Raw genomic sequence first — 7,378 nt, 5'->3', positions numbered from 1 at the left:
ACGGCCCGCGGGCCCTGTACCTTGACGGTACCGACAGGGTCCTCTGGGACTTGGGCTGCCGACTGGTGACACTGATGTAAGGCCTCCAAAACTGGTCTCGGTGCCCGTGACACAGAAGGAGAATTAAACAAGGAGCCACCGGAGGCCCCAAACAGCTCTTGATAACAGTGGCGGATTACATTCATTCTTAAAATACCAGGAATGGAGGGTGTGGCACCAGGAGGGTCCTTTACTATAAGGATCCCACAAGAGGGCATTTCCTTGCCACACAGGAGTACACTGAGCTCCAAATAGCCAATGTAAGGGATGGCAAGCCCATTGGCAGCCCGAAGCTGTAACCAATGGCATGACTGAAGGCATTCTTGTCCCCAAGGGGCAAAATGTGCCAAAAAGAAACTTTCTGTGATGGTGGAAACCATGGACCCAGTATCCACCAAACAAGGGACAGTTACCCCACTAATCAGCACATCTATCTTTGGACACGATGAAATTAGCCTGCCAATCCTATCTTTCTGTGAGCCAGTGAACTCCCCACCTGAACTGTGACTCTGCAGCTCAGAGGGCTTTAGTTTTCTGACTGGGTAGCGGAAAGATGATTGCCAACTGCGGTATTAGGAGGGCCTGAATCAGAACCTGCTCTGGTGCGGCGTGAAGCCTGCTCCCCAGTGCACTCCCTAGCAAAGTGTCCTGGCTGCTGACACCGGCGACAAATCACCGAACCAGCCCGTGAAAGCCGAACACCTCTTTGGGGGTTCTGTAAAGAAACCACTGTCTCAGTGAGCTGATTTAACTGCTCTTGTTGGCGCTTTAGGAGTTCCTTTAGCTCACGCCACTCGGACTCGGGTGTACCAACAGGAGCGAACCTAGGGCTAGTGTGCACTCTACACTGGAAACCATATGTTGATGGGTGAGAATAGCCACGGTCGTGAACACCGCCTGAAAACCCTTCTCTTTCCCATCTAATTGCTTCCCCGTGCACCTCTAACAAGGTGGCAGTAGGCACACGGCGAACGTATTGTTTAAGCTCTCTGCGAAGAGCACTGTCAACAACATGTTCTACAAACTGGTCTTGGAGCAACACCTCTGCGTTACGCATGCCATCAGGTGCACTTTGTTTTACTTGCTCCATCAGAGCCATTAGCGCTAAGGAAAACTCCTGCAAAGTCTCTCCCTCCCGCTGTCTCCTCGAAAAGAAAGCCTGCTGCAGAGTGACAGGACTGTGCTTTACCATACAGTTCCTTTAAAATGGTCAACACCCGAGCAGGATCCCCTCGCTCTAAATTAGGGCGAAATTTGATCTCCTCCCTTGCTTCTCCCTCTAAATGGTCAAAAATAAAGAACGCTTTATCAGCAACAGACAGGTGCCGGGCACGCATGCACGCTTGAACCTCTTCGACCCATTCAACTATATTGATGCCTGTTCTGCCATTGAACATGGGATATTTACGGTCCCTAGGCACCACCACCAAACGCTCTGTAACGGCGGCCTGGCTACCAATGTTTGGTATGCAACCAGCTGGTGCGAAGGAGGCCGATGCGGCACCACCACCAGACTCTAGCACAGCGCCCCTATCCCAGCGCAATTGCTCATTATCGGCCTTTAACTGTGCTACCAAGTCTCTAAGTTGCTGCAATTCTTCCTCCATAATAAATTTTGACCAAAGAAAAAGGAAAATTAAATCAGCAAGGTGCTAAAATCCTATTACTCTTCCTCCTAAACCAGAATACTGCTGTCTTGTCTATAGTCACACTCTAAAACAAATAGAGCCTTCAAAGAGGTGAACTGTGATCTTTGCAAAAAAAAAAAACAATTTACAAGACCAAACGTCTACCTCAAATGTGCATCCTGTCGACCAACGCCAAGTATGTGACCAAGTGTTCGGCGGGGTTAGATAAAAGGAAATAATAAAATGACAACGCCACCTAGGGGAATTTCACCCCCAGGAAATATATTTAAGAAAAATGCATAAAAGGAGGCCGCACAGATTCAAGGATGCACACTGAGGCAGGTTGGTTCCAATATTAAAACAGTTTTATTTATAGTAAAAATAAATAAAATATTAAAAACCAAGATGTAGCATCATTGTTGACAGTGTCCTAAAGTGAAAATAAAACAACCATGGGACTTGGACTTAACAGCAGCCGTGGAACCAAAAGAAAAAAAAATCACAAAAAGAATCACTGCAGCCCACCCGGTGCTGTACAAAAGAAAGTGTGAAAACGACCCACCACCTGAGGTCCCAGGGCCACTGGCACGTCCTCCGTTCACTGAAATAAAAACACAGAAAAATATGTTAAAAAAATAAAAGGACACTGAGCGTCAGGCTCGCTACAGATCAAAAAACTAAAACACACTTTAATAAAAGAAATCACACACACTCACACACACACCCCACGGGTCAAACTACCACTCGTGCTGGTAGTAATTATTCTCAATCGCAAGCCGGTCTGGCTCCCCATCGGCTAAGACCGGCAACCAAGGCGATTTAAAGTCCCAGCACGACACTCGGGCAGAGGGTCGCTTCAGCCCGATCACAGAAGCGTGGGTACGAGCAACAGTCCAGAATAAAATGGAATAAAACCAGGCGAACCAGAAAAAGGTAAGCCTACTTAATAAAAACAAGATAAGAAAAGACAAGCAGGCTCCACCGAGGAGGAGTCCTCACAACAGCGGCTGGGAAGGCGTTTCACTCTTCCGATTTAGGTTGGGCGATTTGCCACGGAGAGGTGAATACAGCAGCCAAACCCTAAAACAGATAAATGTAACCTTAGACTCTTATAGCTATGAATGCTAATAAAAGTAGTTTTAATGGCTTACCCCAGGACCGGAGGCGCTATACTCTCAGCTGGTGGGGATAACACGAGCACCTCTCTCCGCAACGTCGGAATAAAACAAACTGCCGTGCTAAAACTATATTAACACAAATTCCAGTACTCGGAGGGAATCTAAGGTTAAGCGAGAGCATACCTGTAGCTGTCATATGATCCGCTCTTGCTGATCAGTCCGTCGCAGTGTGCCAGCATTTACTGCTGAATGCACGGGAGGAATGATCCAGCAAAATACCGGCTTAGCTTTATACCGGCTAACGCCACCCTGCAATCAATATGCAGGTGGGTTCCCAATTAACCTAGTTGTGCAGCGAAGAGAACGAGCGCAGGAGAGAGAGAGAGAGAAAAAGAAAGGCGAGTAGCCCATCTGGCTACACTTGTGTATAAAAACACAAACAATACACATATGCTTTCAATTGTGTAATTTAAGTCATCTAGGTAGCTCTGTTTTGGAAGTTCAGTTAATGCTAGAAATGTGTTTTGGAGTTCTGAATACTTTGGATTACTTAATATATTATCATGTTTTTTATAACTACATGAATGTGATTTATTACTATTACTGAAGGTCCGCGGCTCCGAACCATAGTAAAGGGACTTCTGGCTAATACATTGGGTTCCGTGTTGGGCTCATAGCCGAAAAATAGCTTTACTTTGTTGTCTGGGTCAAGTTTGAGACAGAGAGAGGCGTTGAAAGGCTGCTCCAACGGAACTTATTGTTTCGGAGGAAAACACCAACACAGTGTACAGTCGAGTCTTAATAGCTTACTTACAACTGGGCTCGTCAGGCACTCCTATTGGCTGCAGTGGTTATTATAATTATAGATTACCGTTACTTTCCCGTAGGATCGCTGCATTACTGCATTACTAAAACCGTGATTTTTTTGCGTCTCATGACAGTGACGCAAGCGAGTGCAACGTTTGTGACAACAGCTGTGTGCAGATCAACAATGGATCATATATTGAGTGCGGAGAGAGTATGAGCGTGCAGCGTTTAAAGCGTGGAAGTACTGACCTTACTTTGAGTTTGATTCCATAAAAAGTGACAAAAACATTAGCGTCTGTTGTGCGTGGGAAGAAAACTTCTTTTTACAGCGGAAAAAAAACCCCTAAACTTCCAAGCAAGCACCGAGTGCGCTACCACATAATGGGAAATTCACAGAGAAACTCGTGGATTCTTCCACTGACCGCTGCGGCACACCTGCACCAGGGTAAACCTCCGCCTACCTCACTCCTGCTTTACAGGTGAAAATATGAAAATAGAGCAAAAGGACCGCTAGTCTTTGACTCTATTTATTTTCTGCTGTGTTTTACTTGCATCTATTTGAAAGAGTGAGTGTTAACACAAAAAAATCTATATTTTTTATGTGCTGGAATGTGCAGAAAATAGGTTTAAATGTTAAACAAACAAAAACGCTCTAGAACAAAAGTTTCAGAGCGTTTCTCAAGTAACAATGTGAAGATAAAATGGCCAAACACAATCTTGAAGTTGTACTGGGGAATATCGTGCTATATAACCAGTAAACCTTTTGAGATTTCTTAAAAGCGAGGAGGTCATCCTGCTAAGTACTGTTAAGGTGCTGTAGATACCCCTGGTTTTACTTTGAAGCTTTAACATTGCAGCTTGTTTCACTTTAATGCAGCGTGTGTGTGCTTGCTGCCCACAGCAACACATTCAATTTAGTTTTCACCTTCAGTCTGAGTCTGGTGGCTAAGGACGGCATTCGTTACCGCTAATCATCAATATATTATTTTCACCAGCCGTGATCACGTAGCTGATATTGTTTTCACCTTGTGAGTCTGTCTGTCTGTATCTAAGTGTCTTCATGGAAAAAAATGTGATCCACAAATTTCCTAGTGTAGCAGGAAACATCACAAAGACCATTTTGAAAGGCTAATTTATAAGAACGGAGTACTAACCTAATAACTAATGACTACTGACTATTAATGGGTTGAAATATCAGCATTTTGATAAGCACTGCAGCTGGTGTAACCTGGTTGCAAGATGCTCTCTAGTTGTGCCTCTTTTTAGGAGCTTATTGTATACTTATGGATGCTTAATGAACAATGTCCTTCAAACCATTTCTTTTTCTTTTTTTTCTTTTTTTTTTGTGGGTGGGGGTGGGTGGGGGGGTGATTAAACGTATATGCAAATTTTCACTATGGCTCAGCTGGGAAAAAACAAAACAATGATTTATAAGAATATTTAAAATTTAGTTAGTTCTTCCTTTTTTTTTATTCTGTTTGTTTATTCATATAAATGATAGTTGGTATTGTAATAATAAATAAACTCATGGAAACATATTCATTGTTTGAGGAAACAGAACTTCCCCGTTTGCACTAAAGTGATGTGTATTTTCAGCAGAAGGAGAGTCACAGTTTTTCCACTTAGGATACACTGCAGTTTGTTCTTGCACTTGGCAGAAGCATTTGGGGAGCCAGGCAGTTATGAAGGAGGCAGTGATTGATTGTATTATATTGGCTGTATAGAATTACACCTCTATAATATCCCTGAAGAGGGTGGACCTTAGTTTCTAAATGCGCAGTTTATCTACTTCAGGTTCTCCCTGCTTGTGGAGGTTACATTCAGGGAGGAATGGAGGAAGATGCAGAGGTTGTTCTTTGATGTGCATAAACCTGTCAGTAACTGATCTTTTAATTTATGCTGAAATTTACACTGTTCCAAAAAATAGTAATGTCAAAGTGTCTTACTGTATAGTTTACAGTTTTGTACTGTCTTTCCAGAATATCATGAAATTTACATAAGTAGACTGATTTTACATGTCAAAGGTAAAATAACATAACATCACTGTACATATAGTAAAACACAATTTACTTGTTTTTTTAAATATTTTTTGGTACATATGCATATTTAGATTGTAAAAATAAATTCAGAAATGTATCATAATTTCACAAATATTTGTCTGTTATATGAGAGAATTATCTGTTAAATCCAAATGTAATACTATGGAAAAATATATAAAATGATCGAAAATTAATGAGAATAATCAATAATTAAAGGAGTATTTGAATTATAATTGTGCTGAAAATGTCATGTCTTCTAGGTCTGATTCAATAATTCAGAGGTAACAAGTGAAAATATAATTAATAGGAATAAAAACTAAAAAAAACCCATATAAAACATTGCACGGCCACGCTGTGCTAATTATATATTTTAAAAAATAAATGTAGAGGTAGGAATTGCAATTAATATAAATCTCAAAGTATTCACAACATTCCTGAACAGAAATAGGCCTCTGCACCTGGGGTGAGGGTGTGGCCATGAAAACAATGTGACATGCCATTGGATGTTGGGTCACATAATAACATGACGCTAAGCATCGGCCAATGAATGTGAACTAACAACCACAAGGTCACGGGTATGGCTGCACTGTAGGAAAAAATCCTAATATAGTATTTTACTGTGCATTTTACAGTTTTGTTCTGTTCTTCTAGAATATCATTAAAGTTACATAAATAGACTGTGATTTCACATTTCGAATGTAAATTAACGTTAAATCACTGTAATGTAATAAAACATAATTTTCATGATTATTAAATGTATCTGTCTGTACATATGCATATTTAGTTTCTTAAAATACATTCACAAATGTATCATGATTTCACAAATATCTGTCCGTTATTTGAAAGGTCGATCTGTTGAATTCAAATGTAATGCTATGGAAAAGTATATAACATGATTCCTATAAGCTTGTGTTACATCACATAAGTATTATTATCATTGCTGTTTAGGGCGATCGTGGCTCAAGAGTTGGCAGTTCACCTTGTGATCAGAAGGTTGCCGGTTCGAGCCCCGGGTCGGACACTCTCGGTATTGTGTCCGTGGGCAAGACTCTTCACCTACCGGTTACTAGTGATGGCCAGAGGGGCCGATGGTGCGATATGGCAGCCTCGCCTCAGTCAGTCTGTCCCAGGGCATGCAATCCATTATTATTTAAACCAACTGTTAACTGTATATTTCTGTACATTTACGTATTATGATTCATATTGCCACATTCATTGACCTTGTTTATAGGAAATTTCATTGTTTGATCACGTTAAAATGTTCCTAATTTAATGTCTAAAAGCACTTGGAAAAGGCAGAATCCCATGTAAAATTAGCACAACAAACTCTATTTTCATTACTGAAAATAACCGTATTTTTATGAGGAAGTTGCTTTCTGTTATTTTATGGTAGTATTTTGGCGCCCCAGCTGCCGGAATATTACCGTTTTTTTAAGATGTTTTTTGTAACAGTGTAGCATATGCAAGCTGCACAAGTGTAACTTAAGATTTCTTAGAAACACGGGAAGGAAACAGCATTGAATACTAACACAGTTCCTTCTTAATTCTTAATTAGATGATCAAGCTGTGTTGTATAGGACCACAAAGACTTTTTATCTGCCCTGTTTTTTGAGTGCAAAAAACAGGCTGTAATGGGGCTGTGGTGTGATTTAACACCGCTTTTCTGAGTGTTACATCATAAAATTGTTATTGCTCTAAATTACAGCATCATTGGATCTACATAAAGTGAGAAGCAACATGAATTACA

The 7,378-nt window shown here is 41.1% G+C and overlaps 1 long non-coding RNA gene across 1 annotated transcript; it reads right to left on the bottom strand.

Annotated features, from left to right (window-relative positions):
- Positions 1-374: 374 nt before the first annotated feature.
- On the bottom strand, positions 375-3,288 carry LOC120742347. The gene is made up of 3 exons (XR_005697849.1): positions 2,969-3,288; positions 2,819-2,905; positions 375-2,747 (listed from the first exon to the last, which is right to left on the bottom strand). It is a non-coding gene; the product is annotated as an uncharacterized LOC120742347 (long non-coding RNA).
- Between the last annotated feature and the right edge of the window lie 4,090 nt (positions 3,289-7,378).

The sequence above is a fragment of the Simochromis diagramma genome, unplaced genomic scaffold (genome assembly GCF_900408965.1).
Source record: "Simochromis diagramma unplaced genomic scaffold, fSimDia1.1 OVJJ01000079.1, whole genome shotgun sequence".
NCBI lineage: Eukaryota > Metazoa > Chordata > Actinopteri > Cichliformes > Cichlidae > Simochromis > Simochromis diagramma.
This window is presented reverse-complemented; position numbering and strand designations above follow the sequence as displayed.